The following is a 19,862-nucleotide window of genomic DNA, read 5'->3' as shown; positions in this document are numbered from 1 at the left end:
AGCAGACGCCAAGGGACCTGACGGGCAACAGATGGTGAGTATGTAGTGTTTGTTTTTTTTTACATTTACGCTGGTAACCAGGGTAAACATCGGGTTACTAAGCGCGGCCCTGCGCTTAGTAACCCGATGTTTACCCTGGTTACCCGGGTGCTGCAGGGGGACTTCGGCATCGTTGAAGACAGTTTCAACGATGCCGAAGTCGTTCCCCTGATCGTTGGTCGCTGGAGAGAGCTGTCTGTGTGACAGCTCCCCAGCGACCACACAGCGACCACACAGCGACGCTGCAGCGATCAGCATCGTTGTCTGTATCGCTGCAGCGTCGCTGTGTGAGACGGGGCCTTAAGTCCTGCTTTTCCCCTCCTGAGAATGCCCAGGAGAAGACCTCTCATTGGAGGTCGGGGGTCACACGCTCAGGTCCTGTAGCAGCTCTTATTGGTCCACTAGGAAGGTCCTGAGCTGCTACAGCTATGAAAGGTTTGCATGGCTGCACGGCCATGCGCTAGTATCATTTGTGTTTGGCAGTTGCCAGTGGATACTCTGCCACACTGTATATAAGTGCTGTGAGTCTGTTTAGCCTTGGGGCTGTACACTCAGGCAGACAGCTAGCGTCAGTGGGGGCAATTAGCCTTGGCTTAGCATCTGGTCCCTTCATGTGTGCGATTAGCACAGAAGAGTTCCAGAGCAAGCACAAGTTTTAGTTAGGGTTTTAGACCCTGTGTACAGAGCGACTCTGTGAGGCAACAGAGCTCGCTTTCATTTCACACGGCGTAAAGTTTAATCCACATGTGAGTTCAGTGTCCATCCGCCATTACTTGCAGTAGGTATCTCTGCACGGTGGACCCCGGGCTGCGAATACACCTTGTATCTATCACCCTATTGCTTGGTGCATTCCGCTAGCCCTAACAGTATACTAGCGTCAGGGTCTGGCTAGTAATGGCGGACAAACAGCAACTGCTGCGGTACATACAGCAGCTGGAGGGCAGGTTGGCGGCTCTCGAGTGCACAACCTCAGCTGTGGATGTTTCCTCCATAGCTGTTCAGGCTGCAAGCGTTGCTGCAGCAAGTTTGTCCACTGCCACCCCTGTTCCGACCTTATCTCGCATCCCGCTGCCAGATAAATACTCTGGTGATAGTGCATCGTGTAGGGGTTTCGTGAGCCAGGGCGCAATACACCTCGAGCTCCTGGCAGCATGTTTTCTCACAGAGCGGGCAAAGGTGGGATTCGTTATATCTCTTCTGTCGGACAGGGCGTTTGAGTGGGCTACGCCGCTGTGGGAGCATGGTGATCATATGGTGCAGAGTGCTCCGCTGTTCTTGAGCACTCTGAAATAGATCTTTTTGGGACCTCGAGTCATCCATGATACGGCACTCCAACTGTTGGCATTGACTCAGGGTTCGTCCATGGTCAGCCATTTTGCCATCCAATTCCAGTCGTTAGCATCTGAGCTGACGTGGTCGGATAAAGCCCTCATCCCTGTATTTTGGGGTGGGTTGGCTGACCATGTGAAGGATGCTTTGGCCATTAGGGAGATTCCCGCCAAACTAGAGGAGCTAATAGCTGTATCCACTCGCATTGACCTTCGTTTTAACGAGCAGAGGTTAGAGCGAGCCCAGTGTAGGCAGAGGTTTCGGCTGGCTCCCACCTTCGCCAAACCTTTGTAATCTCCAGTCCAGGTGCCCGAGTGACATGAGGCCATGGAGGTGTCATGAGCGGGATCTAAGTCCCGGACCACTCGTGCACTCAAGGTCTGTCATGTCTGCTGGCAGTCAGGACATCTTGCCACCAGATGTCCCCAGCGGTCTGGGAAACGTCAGCATCTAGTGGTAGTAAGTGGAGGTACACTAGACACGGCAACGTTTGCCTCCAAACTGTCCTTTAAGGGGACAATTACTATAGGCTCATCCACTCATTTGGTAGAGCTTTGCGTGGATTCCGGGGCGGAGGGCAATTTTATGTCATCTGCCTTTGCCCAACAACACGCAATACCCCTGGTGATGCTCACCAAACCAGTGACCGTACGAGTGGTGAATGGGTTGACACTGCCCTCACAGATAACACACCAGACCATCCCATTTACTCTATCGATGTTGCCATCTCATCAGGAGATTATATCTCTGCTCGTCATTCCTGAGGGAATTGATGAGGTCCTGTTAGGGATACCTTGGCTATGGTACCACTCCCCTCATATTGAGTGGACCACAGGCAGAATTTTGGGATGGAGTGAATCTTGTGGGGGTAGATGTCAGTGGGAATGCATTCAGGTTGCTACTGCTGAGGTACCCGCAGATCTTTCCTCTCTCCCCAAGCAATATTGGCCCTATGTGGATGTGTTCTCCAAAAGGGCTGCGGAGACCCTTCCGCCTCATTGCTCCTATGACTGTCCTATTGACCTCTTGCCTGGTGCTAAGCCTCCCCGGGGTCGAGTCTACCAGTTGTCTCTCCCGGAGACGGAGGCAATGTCTCAGTACATCCAGGAGAATCTGGAAAGAGGATTCATTTGGAAGTCAGTGTCACCTGCAGGGGCTGGGTTCTTCTTTGTGCAGAACGGAGAATTACGTCCATGCATAGATTACAGGGATCTTAACGCTATCACCGTTAATAACAAGTACCCATTGCCCCTGATATGAGCTTTTTGATAGGCTTCGGGGAGCAAGGGTGTTTACTAAACTAGATCTGCGGGGTGCTTACAACCTGATTTGCATCCGTGAGGGGGACGAATGGAAGACGGCTTTTAACACCAGGGATTTGCACTATGAAAACCTGGTGATGCCCTTCGGGCTCTGTAATTCCCCAGCTGTTTTCCAACACTTTGTGAATGATATCTTCCAGGATATGCTCTCCATCTCGGTTGTAGTCTACCTGGATGATATTCTCATCTACTCTCCAGATATAGACTCCCACCGGAGAGATGTTTACAAAGTCTTCGACCTCCTATGGGCAAATTCCCTCTATGCCAAGTTGGAGAAGTTTGTGTTTGAGCGGGAGTCTTTGCCTTTCCTGGGCTATATCATCTTGGCCCAAGGATTGACTATGGATCCCGCCAAGCTACAGGCTGTGATGGACTGGCAGTAACCCCATTCTCTCAAAGCAGTGCAGCGCTTTATGGGGTTCATCAACTATTATCGCCAGTTCATTCCCCACTTCTCAACTTTGGTAGTTCCTCTGGTTGCCCTCACCAAGAAGGGAGCTAATCCCAAAGTGTGGTTGGAGGAGGTCTCCAAGACCTTCCTCTGTATCAAGTCACACTTCACTGGCGCTCCCATTTTACATCACCCCGATGTTGATAAACCATTTATCATGGAGGTGGATGCCTCTTCCGTCGGTGCTGGAGCAGTCCTCTTCCACATGGATGCTCAAGGTCGGAAGCATCCTTGCTTCTTCTTCTCCAAGACCTTCACACCGGCGGAGAGGAATTATTCCATTGGGGATAGGGAATTGCTAGCCATGAAGTTGGCCTTTTCAGAGTGGAGACACCTCCTGGAGGGGGCTCGTCTTCCCTTCCAAGTTTTCACCGACCACAAAAATTTGGTGTATTTGCAAACCGCCCAGCGGCTAAACTCTCGCCAGGCCAGATGGTCCCTGTTCTTCTACCGGTTCCACTTTACCCTCCATTTTCTCTCTGGCGAGAAGAACACTCGTGCTGATGCTCTCTCCCGCTCCTTAGTGTCATCAGAGGAGGAGAAGGAGGAGCCTCGGCTTATTGTCCCTTCAGAGAGCCTGGGAACTGTGGCTCCGGTTTCGCTAGAGTCTGTGCCCCCAGGCAAGAATTTCGTTCCATCTAATTTGCAACTGGAGGTTCTCTCTTGGGCTCACTCGTCCATCTGAGCTTTTGGCGAGGAAGTACTGGTGGCCGCATATGGCTGGACTATATTCGGGCGTGTGTCTCCTGTGCCAAGAATTGGTCTCCTTGGCAACGGCCTGCTGGGCTACTTTACCCCCTGCTGGTGGCAGACAGGCCCTAGGAGATGGTCGGGATGGACTTCGTGGCAGGCTTTCCCAAGTCTCGCAGCTGCACAGTTATCTGGGTAGTCACCGACCATTTTTTCTAAAATGGTGCACTTAGTTCCGCTTCCACGGTTACTTTCTGCACGGGCCTTAGCGGCGTTGTTCATTAGACATGTTTTTCGTCTACATGGCATGCCTGACAAAATTGTCAGTTACCGGGGTCCTCAGTTTGCATCTCGGTTCTGGAGAGAGCTTTGTCGTTTACTCAGCATTGAGCTGAATCTCTCTTCTGCATACCATCCTGAGATGAATGGGTTGGTAGAGAGGGCCAATCAGACTCTGATCACATACTTGTGACATTTTGTCTCCGCCAAGCAGAATAACTGGGCATCTTTGTTACCTTGGGCGGAATTTGCTTTGAATAATGCCGTAGCCAACTCTACTGGGCAGACTCAATTTCTCCTTAATTACGGCCAGCATCCGCGTGTCCCTGTGCCCATGCCCGTGTCATCCACCGATTCTAGGGTGACAGACTGGGCGGTGTGTCATGATTCCCCAATGGCATGGGAACATCAGAAACACAAAAATAACAGACTAGCTCTCGGGTGATGGAAACTCAAGCTGACCGTGACCTAAATCTACCACACAACTAACAGTAGCCAGGAAGCATTCCTACGGCTGCCTAGATGCCATGCGCCAGCCGGAGAACTAACTACGCCTGGAAGAGGAAGGAACAGACCTGGCTTACCTCTAGAGAAATTCCCCAAAGATGATAGTAGCCCCCACGTATATTAACGGTGAGTTCAGAGGAAAAGACATACACAGTATGAAGGTAGATTTAGCAAAGCGAGGTCCACTTACTAGATAGAGGAAGGATACAAAAGAGGACTTCACGGTCAGCTGAAAAACCCTTTCAAAAACCCATCCTGAAATTACTTTAAGACTCCTGTGTCAACTCATGACACAGGAGTGGCAATTTCAGTCCACAAGAGCTTCCAGTAACAGGAAATGACAAAACTGTAAACTGGACAAGAAAAACAAAACAATAAGGACAAGAGTCCACTTAGCTGATCAGCAGACTAGTAGCAGGAACATGCAACTGAATGACTCAGGTTACAATGATGACCGGCAAGGAAGTGACTGGAGAGCAAGGCTAAATAGGGAACTCCCAAAACTGATGGAAGCAGGTGAGCTGAGGCAGAAAAGCACACACAAGTCTCCAGTACCACCAGCCACCACCAGGGGAGCCAAAAAGCGGATCACAACAGTACCCCCCCCTTAAGGAGGGGGCACCGAACCCTCACAAGAACCGCCAGGGCGACCTGGATGAGCCCTATGAAAGGCACGAACCAAATCCGAGGCATGAACATCAGAGGCAGTTACCCAAGAATTATCTTCCTGACCATAGCCCTTCCATTTAACCAGGTACTGGAGTCTCCGCCTGGAAATACGGGAGTCCAAGATCTTCTCTATAACGTACTCCAATTCACCCTCAACCAGCACAGGAGCAGGAGGCCCAGCAGAAGGAACCACCAGCACCTCGTATCTCCGCAACAACGACCGATGGAACACATTATGGATAGCGAAAGATGCCGGAAGGTCCAAACGAAAGGAAACAGGGTTAATAATCTCCAAAATCCTATAGGGACCGATGAACCGAGGCTTAAATTTAGGAGAAGAAACCCTCATTGGGACAAAACGGGAAGACAACCACACCAAGTCCCCAACACGAAGGCGAGGACCAACCCGACGCTGGCGGTTAGCAAACCGCTGAGTCCTCTCCTGGGACAAATTCAAATTGTCCACCACTTGTTCCCAAATCCGATACAACCGATCCACCACAGCATCTACTCCAGGACAATCCGAAGACTCCACCTGACCAGAAGAAAAACGGGGATGAAACCCCGAATTGCAAAAGAAAGGGGAAACCAAAGTGGCAGAACTGGCCCGATTATTAAGAGCAAACTCCGCCAACGGCAAAAAGGCAACCCAATCATCCTGATCCGCAGACACAAAACACCTCAAATACGTCTCCAAAGTTTGATTAGTTCGCTCCGTCTGGCCATTAGTCTGAGGATGGAAGGCAGACGAAAAAGACAAATCAATGCCCAACCTGGCACAGAATGCCCGCCAAAATCTAGAAACGAACTGGGTACCCCTATCAGAAACGATATTTTCAGGAATACCATGCAAGCGAACTACATTTTGAAAAAACAAAGGAACCAACTCAGACGAGGAAGGCAACTTCGGCAATGGCACCAAATGAACCATCTTAGAAAAACGGTCACACACCACCCAGATAACAGACATCCCCTGAGAGACAGGAAGATCAGAAATAAAGTCCATCGAGATGTGCGTCCAAGGCATCTTCGGAATAGGCAAGGGCAACAACAACCCGCTAGCCCTAGAACAACAAGGCTTGGCCCGAGCACACACATCACAAGACTGCACAAAAACACGCACATCACGAGACAGAGATGGCCACCAGAAGGATCTAGCCACCAAATCCCTGGTACCAAAAATTCCAGGATGACCCGCCAGCGTAGAAGAATGAACCTCCGAGATGACTCTACTGGTCCAATCATCAGGAACAAACAGTCTACCAGGTGGACAGCGATCAGGTCTATCCGCCTGAAACTCTTGCAAAGCACGTCGCAGATCTGGGGAAATAGCGGATAATATCACCCCATCCTTAAGGATACCTGTAGGTTCCGAATCACCAGGGGAATCAGGCTCAAAACTCCTAGAAAGGGCATCCGCCTTCACATTCTTAGAACCTGGTAGATATGAGACCACAAAATTAAACCGAGAGAAAAACAACGACCAGCGCGCCTGTCTAGGATTCAAGCACCTGGCAGACTCAAGATAAATCAGATTCTTGTGATCAGTCAAAACGACCACCTGATGTCCGGCACCCTCAAGCCAATGACGCCACTCCTCAAATGCCCACTTCATGGCCAAAAGCTCCCGATTACCGACATCATAATTTCTTTCGGCGGCAGAAAATTTTCGAGAAAAGAACGCACAAGGTCTCATCACTGAGCAATCGGAACTTTTCTGCGACAAAACCGCCCCCGCTCCGATCTCGGAAGCATCGACCTCAACCTGAAAGGGGAGAGAGACATCGGGCTGGCGCAACACAGGGGCAGACGAAAAGCGGCGCTTAAGTTCCCGAAAGGCCTCCACAGCGGCAGAGGACCAATTGGCAACATCAGCACCCTTCTTAGTCAAATCCGTAAGAGGCTTAGCAACACCAGAAAAACCAGTTATAAATCGACGATAAAAATTAGCAAAGCCCAAGAACTTCTGAAGACCCTTTAGAGAAGTAGGCTGCGTCCAGTCACAAATAGCCCGAACCTTGACAGGGTCCATCTCAACAGAAGAAGGGGAAAAAATGTACCCCAAAAAGGAAATCTTTTGAACCCCAAAAACACACTTAGAACCCTTTACACACAGAGAATTCTCCCGCAAGACCTGAAAAACCCTCCTGACCTGCTGAACATGAGACTCCCAGTCCTCAGAAAAAATCAAAATATCGTCCAAATACACAATCATAAATTTATCCAGATATTCACGGAAAATATCATGCATAAAGGACTGAAAAACTGAAGGCGCATTAGAAAGGCCGAAAGGCATTACTAAATACTCAAAGTGGCCCTCAGGCGTATTAAATGCGGTTTTCCACTCATCCCCTTGCTTAATTCGCACCAAATTATACGCCCCACGGAGATCAATCTTGGAGAACCACTTAGCCCCCCTTATTCGAGCAAACAAATCAGTAAGCAGCGGCAACGGATACTGATATTTGACAGTAATTTTATTCAGGAGTCGATAATCAATACAAGGCCTCAGCGAGCCATCCTTTTTAGAGACAAAGAAAAACCCAGCTCCTAAAGTTGATGAAGAAGGACGAATATGTCCCTTTTCCAGGGACTCCTTAACATATTCTCGCATGGCAGCATGCTCGGGTACAGATAGGTTAAACAAACGACCCTTTGGAAATTTACTGCCTGGAATCAGATCTATGGCGCAATCACACTCTCTGTGGGGAGGGAGAGAACCAATTTTAGGCTCTTCAAAAATATCCCCAAAATCCGACAAAAATGCAGGAATCTCAGACGGAATAGATGACGAGATAGGAACCAAAGGTATGTCCCCATGAGCCCCCCGACATCCCCAGCTTAACACAGACATAGTTTTCCAGTCCAGTACTGGGTTATGAGATTGTAACCATGGTAATCCAAGCACTAAAACATCATGTAAATTATACAACACGAGGAAGCGAATCATCTCCTGATGGTCTGGAGTCATACGCATAGTCACTTGCGTCCAGAACTGTGGTCTATTACAAGCCAGAGGTGTAGAATCAATACCCTTCAGAGGTATAGGAACTTCCAGAGGCTCCAAATCAAACCCACAGCGCCTGGCGAAGGACCAATCCATGAGACTCAGAGCGGCGCCAGAGTCCACATAGGCATCCACGGTAATAACTGATAATGAACAAATCAGAGTTACAGACAGAAGAAATTTAGACTGTAAAGTGCCAATAGAAACAGACTTGTCAACCTTCCTAGTACGTTTAGAGCATGCTGATATAACATGCGCGGAATCACCACAGTAGAAGCACAAGCCATTTTTGCGCCTATAATTCTGCCGCTCGCTTCTTGACAGAATTCTGTCACATTGCATTTTCTCTGGCGTCCCTTCAGAAGATACCGCCAAATGGTGCACAGGTTTGCGCTCCCGCAAACGCCGATCAATCTGAATCGCCATTGTCATGGACTCATTCAGACCTGTGGGCGTAGGAAACCCCACCATGACATCCTTAACGGCATCAGAAAGGCCCTCTCTGAAATTTGCCGCTAGGGCACACTCATTCCACTGAGTAAGCACAGACCATTTACGAAATTTTTGGCAGTATATTTCAGCTTCATCTTGCCCTTGAGACAGGGCTATTAAAGCTTTTTCAGCTTGAATCTCCAAATTAGGTTCCTCATACAGCAACCCTAAAGCCAGAAAAAACGCATCCACATTGAGCAACGCAGGATCCCCTGGTGTCAATGAAAATGCCCAATTTTGAGGGTCACCTCGCAGCAAAGAAATCACAATTTTAACCTGCTGAACAGGATCTCCAGAGGAGTGAGGTCTGAGAGAAAGGAATAATTTACAATTACATTTGAAATTCAGAAACCGAGATCTATCTCCGGAAAATACCTCTGGTGTAGGAATCTTAGGTTCAGAAATAGGAGTACGTATAACATAATCTTGTAAATTCTGAACCTTCGTAGCAAGATTATTTAAACCTGCAGCCAAACTCTGAGGGTCCATCCTTAAACCGGAGAGATCAGAGCCATTCAAGGATTAGAAGGAGAGAAAGGCAAGGCTGTAAATAGAGCAGAAATACAACTGAGCCAACTAAGTAGCAAACATGAGAGGAAAAAAAAAAAAAAATCTACAGACTTCTTTTACTCTCCTTTCTTCTGCCAATTACTTTAACAGGTGTCCGGTCATACTGTCATGATTCCCCAATGGCATGGGAACATCAGAAACACAAAAATAACAGACTAGCTCTCGGGTGATGGAAACTCAAGCTGACCGTGACCTAAATCTACCACACAACTAACAGTAGCCAGGAAGCATTCCTACGGCTGCCTAGATGCCATGCGCCAGCCGGAGAACTAACTACGCCTGGAAGAGGAAGGAACAGACCTGGCTTACCTCTAGAGAAATTCCCCAAAGATGATAGTAGCCCCCACGTATATTAACGGTGAGTTCAGAGGAAAAGACATACACAGTATGAAGGTAGATTTAGCAAAGCGAGGTCCACTTACTAGATAGAGGAAGGATACAAAAGAGGACTTCACGGTCAGCTGAAAAACCCTTTCAAAAACCCATCCTGAAATTACTTTAAGACTCCTGTGTCAACTCATGACACAGGAGTGGCAATTTCAGTCCACAAGAGCTTCCAGTAACAGGAAATGACAAAACTGTAAACTGGACAAGAAAAACAAAACAATAAGGACAAGAGTCCACTTAGCTGATCAGCAGACTAGTAGCAGGAACATGCAACTGAATGACTCAGGTTACAATGATGACCGGCAAGGAAGTGACTGGAGAGCAAGGCTAAATAGGGAACTTCCAAAACTGATGGAAGCAGGTGAGCTGAGGCAGAAAAGCACACACAAGTCTCCAGTACCACCAGCCACCACCAGGGGAGCCAAAAAGCGGATCACAACAGCGGTGGAGGCACATGACATTTGGGACCGCACACAGGATGCCATTCGGGCCTCCAAGGAGAGAATGAGGGTTTCTGGTGATGCACACCGGTGCACTGCTCTGACCTTTGCTCCTGGTGACTTAGTGTGTCTCTCCACCAGTAACATCAGGCTGCGAGTTGAGTCCACTAAGTTTGCGCCTCGCTACATAGGCCATTTCAAGGTTCTGGAACAGGTCAACCCTGTGGTCTACCTTTTGGCTATTCCTCCGCGCCTAGGTATCACCGACACTTTTCATGTATCCCTCTTAAAGCCCGTCTACATGTCCCGATTTTCAGAGTCATCTGCCGGGACATCGGGTTCATCCATGGATGAGTACGAGGTGAATTCTATCTTGGGGTGCAAGGTGGTACGTGGCAAAAAATACTATCTGGTGGACTGGAAGGGCAACGGCCCAAAGGATAGAACCTGGGAGCCTGTGGAGCAGATTCAGGCTCCGCTGCTCATTGCAGCCTTTGAGCGTAGCGAGGCCCAAGGAGGGGGGTAATGTTAGGCATCAAGTTCCTGCCGCTGCACAGGGGGAATCATGAGCCATGTCCGCTGCGGTCTCCCATTCTTCTTCAGCCACAGTGGAACCTGCTCAGTGGCTTTTCTCAAGCTCAAAGGCTTTGAGAAAGAACAAGCTATTGATCGAAACGCGTAACCTGTTACTTATTATCATGTGAATTCATCATACTGGACTTTATGTTTTGTTCACAATAAAATTGGAATTTTTTTGGAAGCTGGATTTTCCTTTTCTTGCTACAGTTGCATTGTTCTGTCTGTTATACAGTCTGTTATCTCTGTCAGATGCCTGGTGTACCTGTGTTGTAAAAATGGTCGCTTTGCAGGCATACGTTGCATTGTTCTGTCTGCTAACCTTGGTCTACTTAGTATTTAGTATTTTCAAAAATTACAAAAAAAATGTAAAAAAAAATTAATACAGTCTGTTATCTCCGTCAGACGCCTGGTGTATCTGTGGTGTCAAAATCTTTGCTTTGCAGGCATACCTGGTATTTTTTTGTCTGCTAGCCTTGGTCTACTCATTATTATTTGTTTAAAGAATATTTTAAATAACTAACAAACATATTTTAACTGTCTGTTATCTCCATCAGATGATCGGTGTATATGTGGTCTCCAAATAATTGCTTTTCAGGCATACTGATCACATATAAATTTTCTCCAAATAAATCCATTTTAATTGGGCTTTTCAAATATTTCAGTAGTCCATTTAAAATGGGCAAGGCAAGGGACGGGGAAGTGGAAGTGATGTCAATGGTGCATGCAGAGGACAAGGCCGTGGCCAAGCTGAAAGTGGGCCACAGCAAAGACCCACATCTTCGCGCTCGACCTTCCTGCCCCAGTTTCTAGGGGACCACAGCACACCACTATTGAAGCCAGAGCAGTGTGAAACGTTTGTTGGTTGGATAGAGGATAATGCTTCCAGTCACTTAGCCACCACCACCACGTCTTCCACACAGGCAAGTCTGAGTAGCCGTGAGTGTGGACTGGATATTACTCACCCTGATCCTCCTTCCTTCCACCATGCCGAGTGCCCTGAGACAATTGATCCCACACTTGAACACTCTGAAGAGCTGTTCAGTTTTCCCTTTAAAGATTCCAGACTCTCGGCCGGTCAACTTGAAGTGGAGCCAGATGAGATCGCATGTAGTGATGCCCAAAGATTTCAACAGCCACAGTCACACAAAGGCAATGGTGGGAAAGTGTCACAAGAGGTGGACGATGATGACACACAATTGCCAGAAAGTCAGGAGGAGGAGCAGGGTGCGGATGCGGAAGACGAGGTGGTGGATGACATAGTGACTGACCCAACCTGGCAGGAGGATATACAGAGCGAGGACAGCAGCACACATGGGGAAGGAGGCATATCACCCCAACGGGCAGGAAGAAGCAGTGTGGTGGCCACAGACAGAAGGCGTGCATCCGTTCCCCATAACACCAACGTGACAGATGTTGCCATTCCAACTGTTAAGTCTTCCTGAGTTATTGGTTATTTTTTAAACACTCTACCAATAACCCCAAACAGGCCATTTGCAGCCCATGCCATGCCCGCATCAGCAGGGGTAGCAAAACTACCAATCTGACCACCACCAGCATGATTAGGCACATGGAAGTAAAGCACCCGACTTTGTGGGCCGAACCCCAGGCTCCAGGAACACTGTCTGCAGGTGACACCACTGCTTCTTCCACTATTTTGCGTACAAGCCAATCCTCTGTTCACCGTGCCTGTGAAGATGCCTGGGTCCCTGCACCTGTTGTTGCCCACAGTCAACCAGCACCATCATCAAGCACATCTACATCCTTGTCCTAGCACAGCCTTCAGTTGTCTATACCCCAGTCATTGGAACATAAGTGGAAATACCCAGCCAATACCCCACAGGCCACAGTACTAAATTCTAACATTTCTTGCCTGCTTGAGCTCAAAATGTTGACTTTTAGGCTCATTGAGACAGAAGCTTTCTGCAACCTGATGCCGGCTGCCGTCCCAAAGCACTCGGTGCCCAGTCGCCACTATTTCTCCCGGTGTGCCATACCGGCATTGCACCAGCATGTGTCCCACAACATTACCCGTGCCCTCAACAATGCTGTTACTGGGAAAGTCCACCTAACCTTGGACACGTGGACAAGTTCTTGTGGGCAGGGACGGTACATCTCACTGACGTCACACGGGGTTAACATAGTGGAAGCCGGGATCCAGTCTTACCTTGGGATGGAACACATCTTCCACACGCTGAGGATTGTTGGCCCTACGTCAATCAGGGTTGCCCCCACAGTCTACAGCTCCTGCACCTCCTTCTCCTCTTCAGCCTCCATCTCTGAAATGAATTCAGAAGCTAGAAGCACTGCAGCACTGCCTCAGCCAAGCAGCAACAGGCTGTGCTGAAGCTAATCTGCTTAGGTGAAAAACCACACAATGCTGAAGAGTTGTGGACAGCGCTGAAAGAGCAGTCAGATGTTTGGATGACACCGCTGAACTTACAGCCAGACATGGTCATGTGTGACAGTGGCCAGAACCTGTTGGCGGCTCTGAGGCAAGGTGAGCTCACACACATACCTTGCCTGGCCCATATGTTTAACCTCCTGGTTCAACGTTTTCTGAAAAGCTACACCCGGAGCTGCCGGGTCTGCTAGTGAAAGTACGCCATCTGTCTGCCCATTTTAGAAAGTCAGCTACAGCTTCAGCTGCCTTTGCCATGCTTTAGCAGCGTTTGCAGCTTCCAGCTCACCGACTGGTGTGTGATGTCCCCACATGTTGGAACTCTAGACTGCATGTGTTGGAAAGGATTTTTGAGCAGAAGAGGGCAGTTGTTGTCTACCAGCATCAACAAAGCAGTCGATATTCAGTTCAGACTCCACACATAAGACCTCAGGAGTGGACATGGATGTCAGACATATGTACCATCCTCCAAAACTTTGAGGACTGCACCAAGTTGGAGAGCGGCAATGATGTCATAATTAGCATCACCATCCCGCTTCTCTGCATTCTGAAAACCTCTGCTCACAATTAAAGAGGATGCATTACAGGCAGAGCATGAGGACAAGGAGCAAGGAACCATACAGGGTGATTATACTCAGCCCAGTCTCATGTCGTCCCAACGTGGATTGGTAGACAATGAGGGGAGGATGAAAAACAGAAGTTACTTTCATGCACTATAAACTGTACTACAAGCTCAGCTGTCATATCGTCTGTTCAGTGGGGATGGCCTGAGGACAGGGAGGAGGAGGAGGACAGCATGGACAGTCATCCTATTGGTAAGATAATGGGGTACAATGGTGTGCACTCAGTCAATTTAGGACGAGGTGCTAGTGTCACGGACTGGAAAGTCCTAGTAATCAAATTATTTGGAAGATACTGCACACTCTAGTGATAATTTATGCAAGATAATATGAGTTTATTTAAACACAACTTAATATAAGTAACACATGGGAGCACATCTACAAAATTAGGATAAGCGACCTAATGTAATAACACAACATGACGTTTCAACTCTCCCGAGTCTTAATCATACCATTGCTTAGTTTGGTGGCAATGATGCGTAAATGTAGCAAATCCTTATTTATGGATACACAGATAGTGCTAAATGCCGGCATCTGCAAGGCGCGGGAGCACCGCTTTTCAAGACACACAATACAGGTCCTCCACACTGGGCAGCATTCAGCTTTTGGCCTTTGTCTACCCTATTAACAAAACACCAATGTCCCAGAAAAATCAAGTAGGACAAAAAACTCAAATACGTTTCAGCATATCAAAGGCGGTATATAATGACCGCAAAAAGAGTATAATCCTTGAATAAACTTTTTATTAAGTGACATAAACAAAAAGTCACAAACAATAGATAAAAAGAAACTACTGGATACCACAAGTCAAAGGGAGCATTGTGACCAGCATGAAGTCAAAGCCTAAGTAAACACTATCACTCAATACCTCTCAAATGTTAAATGTGCAAGATATAAGCATAATAGTATGTGCAAAAAGCTATGGTTTAGATAGCAGCATGTGATTTACAATTAAAGTGCATAGTGCATAATGTCCATGGTGGACTGTGGTTAAGAATGCATAAACCAAACTTAAACGAGAGGTAAACTATACTTACAAAGTATTAAGCAGGCATGGTGCTGGTAACAAGTGGTCCCCGCCGCCGGGGACCACTTTAATTGCACTTTAATTGTAAATCACATGCTGCTATCTAAACCATAGCTTTTTGCACATACTATTATGCTTATATCTTGCACATTTAACATTTGAGAGCTATTGAGTGATAGTGTTTACTTAGGCTTTGACTTCATGCTGGTCACAGTGCTCCCTTTGACTTGTGGTATCCAGTAGTTTCTTTTTATCTATTGTTTGTGACTTTTTGTTTATGTCACTTAATAAAAAGTTTATTCAAGGATTATACTCTTTTTGCGGTCATTATGTACCGCTTTTGATATGCTTTGTCTACCCTAGCAGCATTTAGCACTATCTGTGTATCCATAAATAAGGATTTGCTACATTTACGCATCATTACCACCAAACTAAGCGATGCTATGATTAAGACTCAGGAGAGTCGAAACGTCATGTTGTGTTATTACATTAGGTCGCTTATCCTAATTTTGTAGATGTGCTCCCATGTGTTACTTATATTAAGTTGTGTTTAAATAAACTCACATTATCTTGCATAAATTATATCAGTGTCTTCCAAATAATCCTATTGGTAAGGTGTTGTGAATTCCGTTCTCGGGCTCCCTCCTGTGGTCGTGAATGGTACTTTGGTGAGTTCTGTCCTTGGGCACCCTCTGGTGGCTTTGAGTGGAACTGCTGATCTTTGAGGTTGGCTTTCTCAGCTGCCCTCGTTTATTGCTGCTGCTGGCTTCCCTATTTAACTCTGCCCAGGTCGTTAGTTCATGCCAGCTGTCAATGTCTCAGTACTGGTTCAGATCTCTCTTGGATTTCTCAGATGACCTGTCTACTCCAGCAGAAGCTAAGTCCTTGCTAGTCATTTGCTGTTCATTGGTTTTTGAATATATTTTTCAGTACATGCTATGTTTCAGTCCAGCCTGCTATTATATTTCCTTGCTAGCTGGAAGCTCTGGGGGTGCAGAGCTGCACCTCCACACCGTGAGTCGGTGTGGAGGTCTTTTTGCAGACTCTGCGTGGTTTTTGTAGTTTTTTATAATGACCGCATAGTTCCCTTCCCTATCCTCTGTCTATCTAGAGAAGATTCGTCCTCCTTTGCTAAAATCTGTTTCATTCCTGTGTTTGTCACTTCCCTCTTAAATCACAGTTATTATTTGTGGGGGGCTACCTTTACTTTGGGGAATTTCTCTGAGGCAAGGTAGGCTGCTATTTCTATCTTTAGGGGTAGTTAGCTCTTAGGCTGTGAAGGGGCGTCTAGGGAGAGTTAGGTACGCTCCACGGCTATTTCTAGTGTGTGTGATAGGATTAGGGATTGCGGTCAGTAGAGTTACCACCTCCTCAGAGCTTGTCCCAGGTTTTCTGTTTTAACCATCAGGTCACTTCGGGTGCTCCTAACCACCAGGTCCATAACAGTACAGCTGGCCAGCAAAGTGTTAATGCATCTCAAAAGAGGGATAAGAGAAGTTCTGAGTCAATTTTTTTTTCTTTGCAGCTTGTTTTGTCTTTCTTTTCCCCTTAACCTCTTTGTGGTTCAGGACTCAGGTATAGATATGGATATTCAAGGTTTGTCCTCTTGTGTGGATCAACTCACTGCTAGGGTACAGAGTATTCAAGATTATGTAGTTCAGAATCCAATGTTAGAGCCTAGAATTCCAATTCCTGATTTGTTTTCTGGGGATAGATCTAAATTTTTGAATTTCAAAAATAATTGCAGACTGTTTCTTGCTCTGAAACCCCGCTCCTCTGGTGATCCCATTCAGCAAGTAAAGATTATTATTTCTTTGTTGCGTGGTGACCCGCAAAACTGGGCATTCTCCCTTGAGTCAGGAAATCCTGCATTGCTTAATGTGGATGCATTTTTTCTAGCGCTTGGATTGCTGTATGATGAACCTAATTCTGTGGATCAGGCAGAAAAGATCTTGCTGACTCTATGTCAGGGTCAGGATGAGGCAGAAGTATATTGCCAGAAGTTTAGAAAGTGGTCTGTGCTTACTCAATGGAATGAGTGTGCCCTGGCAGCAATTTTCAGAAAGGGTCTTTCTAAAGCCCTTAAGGATGTTATGGTGGGGTTCCCCACGCCTGCTGGTCTGAATGAGTCAATGTCTTTGGCCATTCAGATTGATCGGCGTTTGCGCGAGCGCAAAGTTGTGCACCATTTGGCGGTGTCCTCTGAGCGGAGGCCTGAGCCTATGCAATGTGATAGGACTTTGACCAGAGCTGAACGGCAAGAACGGCAAAGAAGACGACAGAATGGGCTGTGTTTTTACTGTGGTGACTCCTCTCATGCTATCTCTGATTGTCCTAAGCGCACTAAGAGGTTCGCTAGGTCTGTCACCATTAGTACTTTGCAGCCTAAATTTCTCTTATCTGTTACTCTGATTTGCTCACTGTCGTCCTACTCTGTTATGGCATTTGTGGATTCGGGCGCTGCCCTGAACTTGATGGACTTGGAGTTTGCCAGGCGCTGTGGTTTTTCCTTGGAGCCTTTGCAGAGTCCTATTCCCTTAAGGAGAATTGATGCTACGCCATTGGCCAAGAATAAACCTCAGTACTGGACTCAGCTGACCATGTACATGGCTCCCGCACATCAGGAAAATATTCCCTTTTTGGTGTTGCATAATTTGCATGATGTTGTCGTGTTGGGTTTGCCATGGTTACAGGTTCATAATCCAGTACTGGATTGGAAATCAATGTCTGTGTCTAGTTGGGGTTGTCAAGGGATACATGGTGATGTTCCTTTGATGTCAATTTCTTCTTCCACTCCTTCTGAAGTCCCTGAGTTTTTGTCAGATTACCAGGATGTATTTGATGAGCCCAAGTCCAGTGCCCTACCTCCTCATAGGGACTGTGATTGCGCTATTAATTTGATTCCAGGTAGTAAGTTCCCTAAGGGCCGACTGTTCAATTTATCTGTGCCAGAACATGCCGCTATGCGGAGTTATGTAAAGGAGTCCTTGGAGAAAGGGCATATTCGCCCATCTTCGTCGCCGTTGGGAGCAGGGTTCTTTTTTGTGGCCAAGAAGGATGGCTCTCTGAGACCCTGTATAGATTATCGCCTTCTCAATAAAATCACGGTCAAATTTCAGTACCCTTTGCCTCTGTTGTCTGATTTGTTTGCTCGGATTAAGGGGGCTAGTTGGTTTACCAAGATTGACCTTCGAGGGGCGTATAATCTTGTGCGTATTAAACAGGGTGATGAATGGAAAACAGCATTTAATATGCCCGAGGGCCATTTTGAGCACCTGGTGATGCCATTCGGGCTTTCTAATGCTCCATCTGTGTTTCAGTCCTTTATGCACGACATCTTCCGGAAGTATCTGGATAGGTTCATGATCGTATATTTGGATGATATTTTGGTCTTTTCGGATGATTGGGAGTCTCATGTAAGGCAGGTCAGGATGGTGTTCCAGGTCCTTCGTGCTAATGCATTGTTTGTGAAGGGCTCTAAATGCCTCTTTGGAGTTCAGAAGATTTCCTTTTTGGGCTTCATTTTTTCCCCTTCTACTATCGAGATGGATCCTGTTAAAGTTCAGGCCATTTATGATTGGACTCAACCTACATCTGTGAAGAGTCTTCAGAAGTTCCTGGGCTTTGCTAATTTTTACCGTCGCTTCATCGCTAATTTTTCTAGTGTGGTTAAGCCTTTGACTGATTTGACGAAGAAAGGCGCTGATGTGGTGAATTGGTCCCCTGCGGCCGTTGAGGCCTTTCAGGAGCTTAAACGTCGTTTTACTTCGGCCCCTGTGTTGCGTCAGCCAGATGTTTTGCTCCCTTTTCAGGTCGAGGTTGATGCTTCTGAGATTGGGGCAGGGGCTGTTTTGTCTCAGAGAAGTTCTGATGGCTCCTTGATGAAGCCGTGTGCTTTCTTTTCTAGAAAGTTTTCGCCTGCCGAGCGTAATTATGATGTCGGCAATCGGGAGTTGTTGGCTATGAAGTGGGCATTTGAGGAGTGGCGACATTGGCTTGAGGGAGCCAAACATCGCGTGGTGGTCCTGACTGATCACAAGAATCTGACTTACCTCGAGTCCACCAAGCGGTTGAACCCTAGACAGGCTCGATGGTCACTGTTTTTCTCCCGTTTTGATTTTGTGGTCTCATACCTTCCGGGATCTAAGAATGTGAAGGCTGATGCCCTTTCTAGGAGTTTTTAGCCTGATTCTACGGGAGTCCCTGAGCCGGCTGGTATTCTTAAAGAGGGGGTGATTCTGTCTGCCATCTCCCCTGATTTGCGGCGGGTGCTGCAGGAGTTTCAGGCTGATAGACCTGACTGCTGCCCAGTGGAGAAACTGTTTGTCCCTGATAGATGGACTAGTAGGGTTATTTCTGAGGTTCATTGTTCGGTGTTGGCTGGTCATCCTGGGATTTTTGGTACCAGAGATTTGGTTGCCAGGTCCTTTTGGTGGCCTTCCTTGTCACGGAATGTGCGTTCTTTTGTGCAGTCCTGTGGGACTTGTGCTCGGGCCAAACCTTGCTGTTCTCGTGCCAGTGGGTTGCTTTTGCCTTTGCCTGTCCCGAAGAGGCCCTGGACACATATTTCCATGGATTTTATTTCTGATCTTCCTGTCTCTCAAAGGATGTCTGTCATCTGGGTGGTTTGTGATCGGTTTTCTAAGATGGTCCATTTGGTACCCTTGCCTAAATTGCCTTCCTCCTCTGATTTGGTTCCATTATTTTTTCAGCATGTGGTTCGTTTGCATGGCATTCCAGAGAACATTGTGTCGGACAGAGGTTCCCAGTTTGTTTCTAGGTTTTGGCGGTCCTTTTGTGCTAAGATGGGCATTGATTTGTCTTTTTCTTCAGCGTTCCATCCTCAGACAAATGGCCAAACCGAACGAACCAATCAGACCTTGGAAACCTATCTGAGATGCTTTGTTTCTGCTGATCAGGATGATTGGGTGACCTTCTTGCCATTGGCCGAGTTCACCCTTAATAATCGGGCTAGTTCTGCTACTTTGGTTTCGCCTTTTTTTTGTAATTCTGGTTTTCATCCTCGTTTTTCTTCAGGGCAGGTTGAGCCTTCTGA

The sequence above is a fragment of the Ranitomeya variabilis genome, chromosome 1 (assembly GCF_051348905.1).
Source record: "Ranitomeya variabilis isolate aRanVar5 chromosome 1, aRanVar5.hap1, whole genome shotgun sequence".
In the NCBI taxonomy this organism is placed as follows: Eukaryota; Metazoa; Chordata; class Amphibia; order Anura; family Dendrobatidae; genus Ranitomeya; species Ranitomeya variabilis.
The sequence above is the reverse complement of the archived record's forward strand: the minus strand, read 5'-3'. Positions refer to the sequence as shown.